The following is a 15,891-nucleotide window of genomic DNA, read 5'->3' on the forward strand; positions in this document are numbered from 1 at the left end:
TTCCTGTTGGTTCTTGCAGCTTACTCCCTATTCAACAATCTTTCTGTAGTGAAAAGGGAGGGACATGTGCCTCTCAACATGCCTGAAGAAGTGCTCTTCTCCCTGAGAAGGAGGATCCAGGACCATCAAAGTCCTTGGGAAGAGAGCTGAGGGTACAGAGGGGAGAGGGGGCCTTCCAGCTCCGCAGCCTCCGCCTGGAGTCTTCTCTGCTGTCTTTCTGGCTTTGGTGGTCTGAGTGGTTCTGGGGGCCACCTCTCCCTTCCTCTGGGACAGAGGCGGATTGCGTTGGCAGCCATCAAGTGGGACAAAGACACCCCAAGTTAGGACCCATAGGCGAGGCTCTGGAAATGCCAGCCTGCCATGTGCGGGGGAGGCGGCGGCCCCTCGGTGGGAAGCCTCAGTCCAGGCTCCCCCGAGAGAGCGCTGATGCAATCACAGTGGTTGGGAACATTCTTGGAACATCTCTGTTCCATCGGAGTCCTCAATTATGGCTGCCGGGGCTTCGTCTGAAGCCATTCCAGGAGATGGCCTGCCTCGGTAATTGCCCCATTTTATCTCAAGATGCAGATCTGGAGGCTGATCACTCAGCCTTATGAAGTTACAACCAATGCAGTGCTTTTTCCACTTGCATAAAACAAATCTGAAACATACACAGCCATCCATTTCATCTTGAACTTGTGAACACGTACAAATCCTAGCGACTCCAAGAGGACTGGACTAAACTTCCAACCGTGTTATTAACCCGGCTCGTGCATCTCAGACTATCTGGAGTTGAGGGGGAGTTGTTTCAGTGTTCTGGCAATTTCATGGCAACGGCTTTGAGGGAAGGGGGATGTCTATCATGGGATGTCTATCATGGGAGGGGGGATTCCCAACTCCAGCCACACACTTTGGTGAATGGTGGACATCACCAGGGGACAGCCACCTCTCCCAAACCATGCCACAGCTATTCCACACAGGGTCCCATGAGCTGACTTGTCATGTGCACAGTGTCCCCGCCCCGCCAGCCTAGGACCTCATTATTTTTCCTTCCTGCTCCTCAAGCTTGAAGGATTCAAACAGGTGAGAAGACGGGGCCTGGGAGCAGTGTCACGTAACCCAACACTTCCCGATCTTATTCCACAATTGGGATTCACAGGATGCTAATTAGTGGGCTTCCAAACAAAACAAAGTGAAAGTGCTTATTTCAATGCAGGGTTAAATTTTTAAAGAATTTTTATCCTTTTTCTGCAGGACTTCTCAGAGCCTTTACTATGCCAAGGTGCCTTGCGAGTTTCTAAGAGGGATCTCTAGTACATAGCATTGCCCAAACGAAGGACCACAAAGCCCTTTTGTGGCAGGTGCGGTGGGCATCTGCTGTTTTTGCTTGCCCTGCCTCCCCACCCTCTTCTTTCAGGAACAGATTCTGCTTGTTTCCATAGTGGTTTGGAAGGGGCTGAATCGGAGCCTCTCTCATCACCCTAATCACGGAAGTGAACAGGCCACTCAGGCCTGGCCCAAAAGAGTCCTCCTTGGAGGGTCTCTGCTGGCTCTAATTGGGAAGAAGTCCTCTTTTTTGTCAGAGTCACTGAGCTGATAGGATCAGCTTCCAGTGGGCCTTAAAGCTGAGAGGTGCCTCCCAGCAACATGGTCAGGGTCTTTGGGTCCAGAAATGCCTGAAGCCATCTCTTCCTCAGACTTGGGATAGGGTTTTGTCCCAAGGAGCAGGGAGAGCCCTGGCTGATACAGAGACTATCCTATTGGAACACACTTCAGAGAATGCCTGTGATGGTCAGGATGCTTCTGGCTCCAGGGAACAGACACCCCCATTCAAAATGGCTTCAACAACAAAGAACATGGATTTTCTCATCCAAACGAAAGCCCCTATAGGGTGCCCTGGGTTGGTGACTTCAGCTGCTCAATGATGCATCAAGGAACCAGCACTTCCTTCCCATTTTCCACCCAGCATGGGGTCCCTTTAAGAAGAGCCAGTAACCCCTGTGGCTTAAGCCATCCAAGCCTCAGTTTTCTCACTTACAGACTAGAAGGAAGAGCAGCAGTGTATGTTCCTCCTGGGCTATGGGGACAGAGGAACCGACTATGAGGACAGGAGCATGTTATGAACGTGCCGTGATGGACATGTGCCCGTGCGTTATCACCGGGGTCTCCACTAGGTTTTCTCCCCAGCAGCTCAAGCACGTCCAAATGGAACTCCAATTTTCCCCTCATAACGGATGCTGCTCCGTCTTCTCCCACCTCAGTACACGGCACAAAGTTGTCAGGCCAGAATCTCAGAGTTGCCCTGGATTTCCCCCCTCCCTTCTCCAGCTGCATCCAACACATCAGCCAACCCTCAGACTGTCTGCTTTCCACACACCCCTGCCCCCCATCACTGTGGCCCAAACCAGCCTCGTCTCCACCCGGGAGTTTTTTTAACAGCTTGATTGAGACATCATTTACATACTTTTCATCCGTCTAAAGTGCACCGTTCAGTGGCTTTTAGTGTACAATCTGATTTTAGAACATTTTCATTACCCAAAAAAGCAGTCACACCCCATCCTCCGCCACCAGCTCCAGGCAATCACTAATCTACTTTCTGTCCCTATAGCTTTGTCTATTCTGGACCTTTCGTGTAAATGGAATCATCCCATAGGAGGTCTTTTGTGTCTGGCTTCTTTCACTCAGCACAGAATTTCCCAGGTTCATCCCGCTGTCGCCCATATCAGCACTTCATTCCTGTTTCTTGCTGAGTCATATTCCGCTCTGTGGATAGACCACATTTTGATCATTCACTCATCAGTTGGGGACCTTTGGGTTGTTTCCACTTTTTGGCTATTAGGAATAATGCTGCTACGAACATTCACGTGGAGGTTTTTGCATGGATGTGTTTTTTTTTCTTCTCTTGGGTATACACCCGGGAGAGGAACTGCTCCGTGATATGGTAACTGTTTATCCGTTTGAGGAACTGCCAGACTGTTTCCCAAAGCAGCTGCACCATTTTACAATTCCTCCAGCGACGTAGGAAGGTTCCGTTCTAGCGGGTGTGAGGCAGTGTCTTCACTGTAGTTTGGTTTGCTTTTTCCTACTTAATGATGTTGGGCATGTTTTTATGTGCATATTGGCCATTTGGATACCTTCTTTGGCGAAATGTCTATTTAAATTCTTGTTCTACTTTTTAATTGGGTTCTTTGTCTTTTTTTTATTATTATTATTGAGTTATGAGAGTTCTTTATATATGCTAGATATAAGACCTTTGTCAAATCTATGATTTGCAAATATTGTCTCCCACTCTGTGGTTGTCTTTTTATTTTCCCATATATTTGGGATGCTGTATCTTCATTTTCATTAGTTTCGAGATATTTTCTAATTTCCCTTGTGATTTGTTCTTTGACCTATTGGTTATTTAGGAATAAGTTGTTTAATTTCCATATATTTATGAATTTCCCTAATTTCCTTCTGTTATTGATTTTGAATGCCATTCCATTGTGGCCAGAGGACATACTTTGCATTATTTCAACCATTTTAAAATTTATTGAAGCTTGTTTTATGACCTAGCATATGGTCTATTGCAGAGAATGTTCCACGTGCACTGAGAAGAATATGCATTCTGCTATTGTTGGGTGGAGTTCTCATGGAGGTCTGTGAGATCTACGTGGTTTACAATGTTGATCAAGGCTTCTATTTTATTCTAGACTTTCTGCTAGTGGAACATCCACCTTATGAGCAAGCTGGCAATTGGTGCCCCAGAAATCTTGGCCTGCCTCACCTGGGGTAGGACCTGTACCCTACCGGTGGGGGCTAAGTGGAGGAAGAAAGCCCCAGACTTCTCAGCCATTCTTGCCAGAATAGAGCCTCTGCAGCACAGAGCTGGGGAGGAGGAGCGATGCTGATGGCCTGTCGCTCCTGAGGAGTGCTGTTGCCTCACCTGGGAGCCAGGGGAGAAATCTCAATCTTGTATTCTCGGCTGCACTCACCCAGAGGGGAGCTTCTGTCCCGCTGAACAAGGAGTGGGGAAGAAGGAATAGATTATACATCCATTGCCACAGACTCAATACATCTCCTCGAATAAATGTTTCTGCATTTGCTGTATGCCCTTAGAACAATTTCCAAAGATTTTAATAGCTGCGTTTTTATCATTTTCACCAGTTATGGTCATTTCACTGGGCACGGGGTTTGCCGAGCTCCTCGTGCCATCATTCCAGAAGCCATTTCTTCTCCCCTGAATTTTTGCAACAGCCTCATAGCTGGGCTCCCCATTTGCACGCTTATTCCTTACACCCATTCTCGACCCAGCAGCGAGAGTGACTCCAAAACATAAATCAGATCATGTCACTCCCTTGCTTTCCAAAGCCTTCCCATCGATTTTAGAATATAAATGGCCTACTGACTCCAGAATGTTCCAGCCACTGTCTACCCCCTCTGACACATCCCTTCTCTCCTCATTCTGCCCATTGGAGCTTTCCTTCTGGTGTTGGAATATTCCAGGCTGTTTCCTACCTCAGGGCTTTGTATTTGCTGTTCCCTCTGCCAGGAACACTCCTCCCTCCAATTCTCACATCGCTGGCTCCTTGTTATTCAGCTCTCAGATGAAAGGCCACCTCCCCAAAGAGGCGACCGTCCATCCATCAACGTCGCTCTCCCTCCCCCCAGAGCCGCAGGTCACTCCTCCCTGTCATGTTTCCCTGTTTCATTTTCCCCACGGCTCCTCACCCTTCCTGACCTTGCCTTGTTCAGGTGTCTGTCACCTGCTCGTCATCAGCTTCCATCAATAGAGAGTCCGATTCCTTGCCATCCTATTTTCCCCTTATCCTCCAGTACGTGGAACAACGCTGGGCACCTTGGAGGGGCTTGACAACGAGGTGAATTCAGCACTGGGTTTTATACTCCTTTCAGGTTGTTTGACAAATGTGATGGTTAATTTTACCTGTCAACTTGGCTAGACGACGGTGCCCAGCTGTTAGTCAAACACCAGTGCTGATGTTGCTGTGAAGGTATTTTTTAGATGCGATTAATCCTTACATAAGTAGACTTGGAGTAAAGACTAACTTTGAAGTCAGTAGACCTTGAAGAAAGCAGATTACCCTCCATAGTATGGGTGGGCCTCACCCAATCCATTGAAGACCTTAAGAGCAAGACTGAGGTTTCCTGATGAGGAGGAATTCTGCTTCTAGAATACCTTTGGACTCGACGGCGCAATAGCAGCTCCCGTTGGGATTTCCAGCTTGCTGCTCTGACTCGCAGATTTCAGTCTTACAAGCCCCCACAATGGCATGAGCTAATTTCTTAAAATAAATTTATCAACAGATGGATGATGATGAGAGAGATAGACAGCTAGATAGACACACACACACATGCACACACACAGGTTCCGTTGGTTCTGTTTCTCTGAGAACCCTGACTAGTACGTTACAGGCCAGTCTTACTCAGGGAGAAGGGCCGCGGTTCCTCGAAGGCAGGAACCACAACGTGCCGCTCTATCCACTTCTCCATGTCTCCCCAGCACCTAGTGTGACACAGCGTTTACGAGAGCTCCTCCATGAGGCCTCGACGACCTGACTAATAAATCAACAAATATCTCTGGGTCTCCTTGCGTTTAGACCCTTCACAGCTGTGCAAGAAAGAGAAAAAGAAAACCTGTCTGTGCCCCCGGTTTCCAATCTGTTTCCTTTAAAACCAATGAAGTTTGCATTACACGGGAGCCTCTTGGAGACAGCAGCCTTTATCCCATTGAAACTGAGTCTGTAAATGCAAAACATTTAAAAAAAATAACGAATTGGTATTTGATATTCCTATATTTCGATATTCCTTTGATATTCCAATATGAAACTTAAACTGCTGGGGTTTTATGCATTCTTCGTTCTTTCCTTTGATTTGGCACAACTCGTTGCTTTGAATATGTTCGCTTTAATCACTGGACCATGGAGCAGGAGGGACGCGCATCTTGTTTGGGGAGGGGCTGGGGGCGCCGCCATCTGGGCCCAGAAAATGACAGCCTTCTGCGAATCACAGACTCCTTCTGCTGGAACCCGGCTGGAGGGATTGCCAGGCCCACGGGGAGGGGCGGACCCCCTGGCCTTGCTCCAAGGGGGACACTCAAGCCTCTACCTTACAGTTCAAAGGCGGAAAAGCAGAAAGAGCAGCTGCAGGAGGGCCCCTGGCAGGTGCCAGGACCAGGCGCAAGTTGCCAGGACATCTGACTGGCAGCTGATGGGGAACGTGAAGTGCAGGCAAGGGGGCTGGGGGGGTGGGGACATGGGTGAATCTACCCTCATTAAGCTAGGCAGCCCAGGTCCTACAGAGAAGACGTGACTTTGATGACCTCAGTGAGGGTGACAGTGACAATGTCGACGATACAGTGGGGTAATGATATAGCTACAATAGCCCGCGTTTGTCAAGCACTGACTTTACACCGGGTACGAGCTCAGCTCTTGAGATGGATTGTCTCGTTTTAGTCTTAAAATGGGGTCTCCATTTGCAGACCCCAAAAGCAGACCCTGAGACGAGGACTTGGAGCCAGTGGTTCGTTTGGATCTTGTCCCAGGAAGACCAAATAAGGGGCTGAGGAGCAGAGCGGGGCAGGAAGGGTGTGCTAATGAGCGATCACCGCTACAGCCGTGGAGCCTCCACGGGGCTGGGCACCTTCTGGGAAACCATGGAATGCACCTCCGAATTGTCCCATCGGAGGCCACGGAGGTGGCGCCTCTTCCGCTGACCCTTACCCCTGTTGGCCGAGGGTTTCTCCCAGGGCTCTAACTCCCCTGCAACTATGAGTTGCAATCGCCAGCTGGGTTCAAACCCTCCCGGCGACCTGGAGCCAGATCATACTCTCAGGCAGAGAGCCACAGGGGAACCCAGGCCCCACCGCAGGGGAAGCACCCTCAGCTGGAAACTGTCCTCTGCAGGTGAACTCAGAGACGAGCCAAGGAGACGTGCAGCTGGATCAACAGAATCGGCCGCAACACTTTTCGGATAATTTTTTATTAACCGTGTTGCCACAGCTGAGACTGAAGCTTAGAGGAGTGGCCAGACCTTGTGCAAGTTTGTCCGGCCAGGAAACATACATAAACCTCAGCAAATATTTACTCGCTACCGACTGTGTGTCTGACGTGGTCCGAATGCCGGAGAAATAGATCTGATTAAGACACAGCCCGTGTCCCCACGGGTGTCCCCAAAGATGTCAGGCAGGATGTAAGCAAGCAAACCCCCAGTCCTGAGTGACAAATGTCACCTAAAGGGAAGCACAGATGTAACACCGGGGAAGGAAGAGGCTCTGAACCCCGCCAGGGAGCATCCTGGAAGAGGCGATGGCTGTTTTGTGAGTGGATTTTGCTGTAAACAAGTTTATTTCTATATAAAAGATTTCTGTTCGTTACAGAACGGTTAGAAGATATCTACAAGCAAAATGAAGCTGGTACTACGTCAGGCATGCCCCGACTTGCGCAGGACCCTCCTGATGGCCGGCATCCTCCCGGCCGTGGGCCACAGTAAACCTACCAGCCGTCTGGCAGGAGGAGCCCACGGCCAGCGCCGAGGACCGCGAGCTCCACAGGCAAAGTGGCAGAGCTTTCAGCAGGGAATGCCCACCATCACCCTTCCCTGGGGAGGAGGAGTGAGAGCTGTGCTCATGGAGGGGGGTGTGTGTCTGAGCATGTGTTTGCAGGAGTGCGTACGAGCACTTGGGAGCACGTGGAACTGTGCATGGGAGCACGTGTGCATGGAAGCGTGTGAGAGTGTTTGAACAGACATGTGTGGGCATAGTGTGGGGTGTGAGTGAGCACCTGAGTGTGGGGGTGCAGCCAGCGTGGGCACAGGCGGGGGAAGCATGCGCGATGTGTGCATGTCAGGACGGGGTGGGGGGCGGTTATGGAGTCAGGGGAGGGATGCTGGGGCCGTGATCTCGGGACCATCCCCACCCTACGCCCCCCTGACCTGCTCCTCACAGCCGTGGACCCTCACTTTAAATGTAAGAGCAGCACAGAGCGGACGGGAGCAGCCTTTGTGTGTGTTAGTCAGTCCACTTATCCTGCCTGGCTCAAAAACCAAAAAGGCTTTGGAGCAACATGAAAAGATACATAAAGCAGGTGGGAGCCTGGGGCGGAGGACTGGGAGGAGGGAGGGGTCTGAGTGTGATGGCTAGTGCCTGAGGTAGGTGGGGTCTGGCCAGCCAGGAGGACACACACAAGGAGGTCCTGCCACTGCTCGGCCCCCTGCCTTGCCCTGAGCTCTGCAGAAGGCCCAGGGACCAGGAGCGGCAAGTGGGACCAGCATAGGGACCAACAGGCCACCCAATGCCCCCCTTCTAGACAGGCAAGATGGGCCACACTGCCCAAGGCTGTGTCTAAGGAAGGTCTTGCTGTCACCTAGGCCAAGGTGGGGCGGGATGGAGCTGTCACTGTCCAGGGAAGTGTTTGCCTGCACCGCCATGTCTCCAGGACAGCGCCCCTGGGAGGGGAACTGGGTCATCACACATCCCATCCCAGAAGAAGGACCCCACTGGCAAGCCGCACAGACCTGGACATCAGCTCCGGCCTGGCCCGGCCCCCAGGGCCCCCAGGTCAGTTACCACCACACTTTCTTGTGCCCAAACGCCTCATTTGTTCCACTAAAGGTTTCAGCCTCGGCCGGGAAAACCAGCTCCAGCCTAAACCCACGGCTGAGCCAGAGCCTCATCCTTCGCTTCTCTTTAAACAGTGCCTACCACGGCCTCGGGCTGCCAGAGTATTTACAGGACACACGCAAAATCAAACAAACATTCGAGGAAAGGAATGTGGCCCAGACTGGGGCAGGGGTCCCCAAGCCTTTGGCCTCCCAGATAGTTTAGGAACAAGGCGTGGGCACAGGCAGGGGAAGCATGCGCGATGTGTGCATGTCAGGACGGGGTGGGGGGCGGTTATGGAGTCAGGGGAGGGATGCTGGGGCCGTGATCTCGGGACCATCCCCACCCTACGCCCCCCTGACCTGCTCCTCACAGCCGTGGACTGTGGCTTTGGAGCAACATGAAAAGATACATAAAGCATAATATAAAAAAGATGTGACTCAACCAGCCAAAGGGCAGGAGGAACGAGGCAAAACCCTGAGTCAGAGCAGAGATAGTGACAAGGCTGAGCCCCGGACACTTCGGCCATGGTGGGCTGCAGGTGAGGCTTGCACCTTCCACGGAGCCAACCTTCCTCTGAAGTCGTTTCACCAAGAACCACATCCATAAGAAGGATGGAAATGGGGCTGCTCGGGGTGCAGGAGAGAAGCATTCAGGAGCCTGAGCTCGCCCCCTCTGTCCCCCTAGCCCCGCAGCTGCCCTGAGCCACCCTCGGACCCCCAGGCTCCAGATGCCAGCCTCTGGAAACCTCTGCACTGCTGAGTTCAGTCTCCTAGGCATTCACGGGCAAGCCCAGCTGGAGCCAGGGACAGCTCAAGCTCTACCTGGGACCGAGGCAAGAGAGAACTGCCCCCCGGGTCCTCATGGGACACGCCGCCACGAGCCGAATGGTGTCCTCATAACATTCTGACAACAGAGAAGTAGCTTCTAGGGCCTCTTACCTGGCCGTTGGGGCCCCCGCAGCACCAGGCACCTCTCCCTCCCACAAGATGGGCCCCATGCTCCTCCACTTGTCACAGAGGAGGATGTGGAGGGTGACATCCTGGGGCTCAAATCCACACCTGGCACTGCCACCTCTCTGAAGGGCTGTCCTTTGGAAAAGGGAGAGGCTGGTCCAGTGGGTCCCCAAACCACAGAGCTGAGACCCGGTGGGCCAGCCGTGCCAACAGCTATGTCCACAAATCAGAACCACCCACAGACGAGTGGGCTCCCTTGTCACCAGGAGCAGCACAGGAGACCAGAGGCCGCAGGCTCGGAGCTCCCACCCACCCTGAAACCCTGTGCACCCAGAGCTGGAAGGGTTTCTCCCTCCGCCTCCCCTTCCGCTCCGCACATGCAACGCCCACGCAGGAGCTCCCGCGCTGGCCCGACCGGGTGCCCAGCCACTCCCTGAGGTCATCCAGACCCCACACCGCTCATGAAAGCCCAGCCACGACTGTTCACTACCAGGGCACAGGGTGGAAGGGATATTTTTCTCTGACTGCTGGCCTTACAAGGGACGTCCTGCCTTTATGCCCACGGTATACGCATCACTGATGGGAATTCTGTTTCACGGTTTGCGCTGTCAGAGGGTAAAATCTGACGCACAGCAAATGTCTCTGAGTTCCCCAATAACAACCCCCAGGAGAGCACGCCGAGGAAGTTACATGCTACCAAATAATAAAACATCTCCCTCAACTTTCACAAGCTTTGAACAGCAGAGAGACCACCGGGGGCCCAGGAACACCTTCAGACAGGACCCGTCTGGCTCGTCCTGCCTGATTCACAGTGACCTAACACGTCACTGGGAACGGGTGGCCGGGCCAGGAAGCCAAGCACAGCCAGATTCCCTCGATACAGAATGCCATCAACTAAAAGATTTAACATCACTTCTGGGGGAACAAGAACCCCGCAAGGCTAAGAACACACACAGAAGCAAGATGTGTCCTGGCTTCCAAAACGCTGAGGAGAGGGAGGGTGGAGAAAGAGCATCCATCTCCAGTGGAGGCAATATGGTAAGCTGCTGCCTTTGGACCTGCACAGTCTTGGTTTCCAACCCCTTTCCATGGGGGCACACTTTTTAAGGCCCCAGCGGGCATTGTGTCCTATAAATCACGCGTAACAATGATAGAAGCAATGCTCCGGCCCGATGCATCAAAGGGCCCCAGGCAGTCTCGTCTGTCCCCTGAGGCCCCTGCACCGTGCCCCCATGCCCCGCAGCCGCCCTGCAGCCACCCTGCACCGTCCACGTGTCCCTGGAGGTGGGATTCAAGGAGAGAGAAGAAATTAACGAGCCCTAATGGAGCACAGGCGTGCATCAGGCACTTGCCAGACGCTGGCGTGATGAGGCTGAACCTCTGCCCTCCGAGAGGAGATGAGACGATGCAACTGTGGAGAGGCTGCTGCCTCTGCCACTGCGCCAGGTGCCGTGCACGTGCCATCCCATTTGGTCTTGCAACGGCCCCCCAGATCTTGTTTATACCCGTTCCACTGATGAGGAAACGGACCCAGTGAATGCAAGAGCCAGAATCTGAACTCAGTCAGTCTCCCAGAACCCGCCCATGCTCTCTGCCACCGCAGGTAGCACTTTCCCCATCACCCGCAGGCCAGCGCAGCATCCTGCCCATCACACCTCCACCCCCTCCACACACAGCTCACCTCAGCTCCCCTCCCGAGCAGCAACCTCTCCAATCTTAATTCACACTGGCAAAGGCTTAGGACAGGCCACCACAGTCATGGTCACAGGAGGCCACTGTGACCTCCCAGTGAATCTTCTGGGATCTCTTCTCACCTTCTGTGGTCCAATATCCACCGTGCAGCCGGTGCTGTCTGTAAAACACAAACCGTACAATGCCTGTCCCTGTTTAAAATGCTCTAAAGGCTTCCCCTTGCCCTGGAGATAAAACGCTCTGCCTCCGAGGACCCAGATGATCTGGCCTACCCTCGCCTCCGACTCCTGGATCATGTTTCAGCACTTCTGCCTTCCATCCATTCTTCCCACGCGTGCACTTCTTTCCAGCCTCAGAGCCCTTGCACATGCTGTTCCCGGGCCTGGAATGCCATTCCCCACAAGCCAATGCCTCTTCATCTTGCTCACGTGAGACTGCCAAAACCACCCAAAGTTGCATTCTCTCCCAGAATCCCGCTCTTTTCCTTAAAGCCCTTCTCACAAGTTATAACTATATATTTTCCTATTTATTTATTAAATGGCAGTCCCCTCCCCTGAGCCATAAGCTCACGGACATCTGGAATTGGGGCTCTTTTGTGCTGCTCATGCCGCATAAAGTCAGTGCCAAATAAATGTGCTGAGAGAACATGTGAATTAGGGACTAGGAAGAGCATTGCTGTTGACCACGGTGTGTCCTCCACCGACCAGGATGAGGCTGAGTCATTCCTTGTCACCGTGTCTAGGACAGCCACCACCCATTGGGCAGACTTGGCAATTTTGATTGAACAAACTGTGGTCCACCTGGGCCGCAGACTCCTCCTCAGTGGTAAAAAGGAACAAACTGGGCTGGATCTCCAGCGCATTACGCTGAGTGAAAAAGCCGTTCTCAAGGGTTACTATACCGTGTGTCCCCCTGTATATAGCATATTCCATGTGACCCAACTACAGAGATTGGAAAAGATCAGAGGTTCCGGCTCAGGCACAAGGAGGGCGGGCGTGACCATCTGGGAGAAGCTGGAGGAAAGATCCTTAAGGTGAGTGGTCTGGATCGCCAGCCTGGTGGCGGTTACACGAATCTACACGTGGGAGAAAAGGTCGTGGAATGACACACAAAGAGGTACAAGAAATAAAACCACATGAACACGTGTCAAACCTGGTGGAAGCCGAGCAAGGTCTGTATCTCGGTCACTGCATCGTGCTGAACAACGCCCCAGTTTCTTCGGGCCTGCGCTGCAGTCAGGAAAGATGTCGCCGCTGGGGGAAGCTGGGAGAAGGGGACCCAGGGCCTCTCGGTAGCGCTTTTGCAACTTCCTGTGAGTCTATAATTATACTTCAAAATAAAAGGTAAAAAAAAGTAACAATTTGAAAAGATGGAACTCATGGGCGGCCCCGGCTCAGACTCTCCATGCCCACCGTTCCTCCCTCCTTCCTTGGGACGCCAGGTGATACCTGCCTGCGGTGGCTGCTTCTCAGCCAGGAAAACTGCAGGCGACCCAGAGCCATGGACCAGTCACCCCGCTCCCGTCCATGGCAGGGAGTGGAAGCCCCCGGCCCACCCCTCTGGAACGGTTGGGTAACGCACGCATAAGTCAGGCGCCCTCCCCGGTGCCTCATTTTTGCACCAGATTCTGAGGGAGGACCCTGTATGTTTCCAATGTGATCTGAGGTGTGAGAAGAGAAAATGCTCCTCACAAAGTTGTTGCTGACGCTTTTGGACGCTCGAAGCTCAGCACCCTGCCTCTACATCTCAAAAAAGGCGTTTGGGGAGATGGCCACATGCAGAGCCCGTGCTGAAAACCTTCCTGGTCGACCCATCCCCAACAACCTAGAGAAGAGGAACCTTCAGTTGAACCGTCTTGTCCCAAAGAGGCCCAACCTTGTATCTACCGACTGTGCCGCAGGCCACAGGCAGCGGAGCCGCTGGTTTTCGTTAGGGGCGGAGACCGTGCCAGCGTTGCTGCCCTTGGACCCGAAGATGGATGCACAGGAGGCCTGATGGGTTTGCGGCTCAGGGAGGAGATGGCAAGCCTGGTTTGAGTTCGGGCCAGATTCTGGTGGGGGAAAGCAAAAAAAAGAAAGTTGGCTCCCGACTTGTGGCCACACAGCAAGCAGGGACTGCGTCTCCCCTGAAACAAGGCTGTGGGTATGGTGTTGTCTTAACCCTTGGCTAGACCTGGCACTGACTGTCTACACAGGCAAATAGCTGGTGGAGACCAGGGTTCTCCCAGGTGAGTGGGGTCACTGAATTGGCCTGGTCTAGGGGGAAGAGCAGTGGAGGAGGAGTCAGTGGGGTCCTAATCTCGGCTCTGCCCCTGATTCACCACGTGACCCATGGGGAGTAAGCCCTTCCCCTCCCTGGGCCTCAGTTTCCCCCCTCCAAAGGGCTCTGACTTCTGAGGTTCTCGTCAGAGCTGGACATTTACCCACACCAGGGTTTCTCAATCACGGCCCTGTGGACACAGAGCCAGACCACTCTTTGCTGTGTGGGGCTGCAGTGAGCATTGTAGGATCTTTAGCAGCATCCCTGGCCTCTACCCACTGGATGCCAGGAACAATGACCCTCCCCACACACACAATGTAATAACCAAAAATGTCTCCAGACATTGCAAATGTCCCCTGGGGGGTAGGATTGCTCCTGGGGAGAACCTCTGCCCTGGATTCGCGAACACTCAAATCCAGGAGGAGCGAGGAGTCCAGCTCCCGGCCTGGTAGGGGAAGCCCCGTCCACCTTCTCCATCAGACTGTCTTCCTCCCATCTCTGCTCTAACACCTGCACTGGGAGCGTCGGCGTAGAGTCCTTCCCTCCAGGACAGCGCTCCTCATTCAGACGGCTCTGGATGGAGCTGCAGCGTCCACTGCTGTTTGGAATCATCCAGAACCGGGCCAGGCCTCCCCCCGTGTTCCAGGCCATTGGCTATTTGAAGAGAACCATAATTTCCTTTCTCTTTTCCAATGCCACCCTCGGGGGGAGGGCAGGCGTGAGACAGGGAGGACTGAAGCGGAGGGGAGGCAGGTGACCTGGAGGCCCCGAGAAGGGAAGGCCCACGCGCCGCCCCGGAGCCTGACTAGAAATGGCACCTGCCTGCAGGTGACAGATCTGCTCCCTCCCTCTGAAGTTACTGCCTGACCCCGGGGCCTCTCACAGCTTCCCTGGGCACAGTGCGCTCACCTGCCCTGGGCCCATGCGAGGCCCCAGAGATGCTAACAAACACCCAATGCTGTACAGATGGGTGAGATTCCTTCCCGGCTCTTCTCTCTCCCTACAGACTTTTTATTGCACCTAAAATCCCCTGATCTGGGATAAGAAATAGTCACAAACTACCCAGGACAGGTGGCACATCAAGGCCTTCATGTCAGCAGGGATAAATCCTTATCAAAGGAGCCCTCCTTGAATCACTGCCAGCCCAGCCCATCCCCTCTCCCCACTCCGCCTTCCTCCTTAGACTCACTGTCACCAGGCATGGAGGGTGCATCGTATTTCTGTATCCCATCGTTGTCAGTCTTCCCCCTTCACTGTCAGCTCCACGAGGGCAGGGGGTCTTTGCCTTATTCACCACTGTCTCACCAGCAACTAGACAGGGCTGCCCCAAGCAGATGCACAATACATTTTGTTGCAAGGATGCAAGAACACTGATGAGTCTCCGTGGGGGAGGAGCAGATGGCAGTCAGCAAAGCGAAAACGGAGGGGCCCGCCTGCGGCTTGAAGATGCCCCGCCCCGAGCTGGCGTGGGGAGGGTAGGGGTGAAATAGACGTCTCGAACATCGATGCTGGGGCGGAAGGAGAAAATTAGTGACTGCTGAAGCTGGCAGCAAACTTAGAGGTCACACAGTGTGATAATCAATATATTCATCAACTATTGTGGTCACATAAATTAATGCATTAATCAATATATAGATACAAATTTGAAAAGTATTTAATTTATTCTAGTATATGCATATGTATACAAACCAGATGATATTAGTTATAGTAGAAATTGCTCAACAAACCATTCTAACAATTTCCCAATGATGGTTGGCTTTTGGCAGTTGTTGGGTGATCTTTTGGAATGGCTGTTGCTAACTAAATGACAGCCCTGTCTGAGCCGTGATTGACACAGGGAGCCCCTGTCTAGTCAGCTCAGGCTGCTGTCATGAAATCCCACAGACTGGGTGGCCTCAACACAGATATTCAGTTCACACAATTCCGGAGGCTGGAAGTCCAAGATCAAGGGGCCTGCAGACTTGGTTCCTGAAGAGGCCCCTCTTCCTGCCTTGTAGCTGGCTGCCCCTTCTAACCGTGTGCTCACATGCCCTCTTCTTGGTGTGTGAGCAGAGAGAGAACTCCAGTGTCTCTTCTTCTTAAAGGAACATGAATCCCATCATGGAGGATCCACCCTCATGACCTCATCTAAACCTCCTTACCTCTCACAGGCTCTGCCTCCTAATGCCATCACGTTGAGCGTTAGGGTTTCAACATAGGAATCGGGGAGCACACAAATACTCAGTCCATAGCAGCCCCAAGCTCTTCCAGGGGCCTGCCCACCTGGAGCCATTAGGACCCTGGTGCCTGGCCCTGTGCTGCAGCCAGCAGGTGGACAGAAGAACCACTGCTGTGACCCGGCCACACACACACCCCTGGACACCTGACCCTGTCTGACCCTGTCATGTCCCCGACCTCATCCCCATCGCT

The sequence above is a fragment of the Equus quagga genome, chromosome 20 (assembly GCF_021613505.1).
Source record: "Equus quagga isolate Etosha38 chromosome 20, UCLA_HA_Equagga_1.0, whole genome shotgun sequence".
NCBI lineage: Eukaryota > Metazoa > Chordata > Mammalia > Perissodactyla > Equidae > Equus > Equus quagga.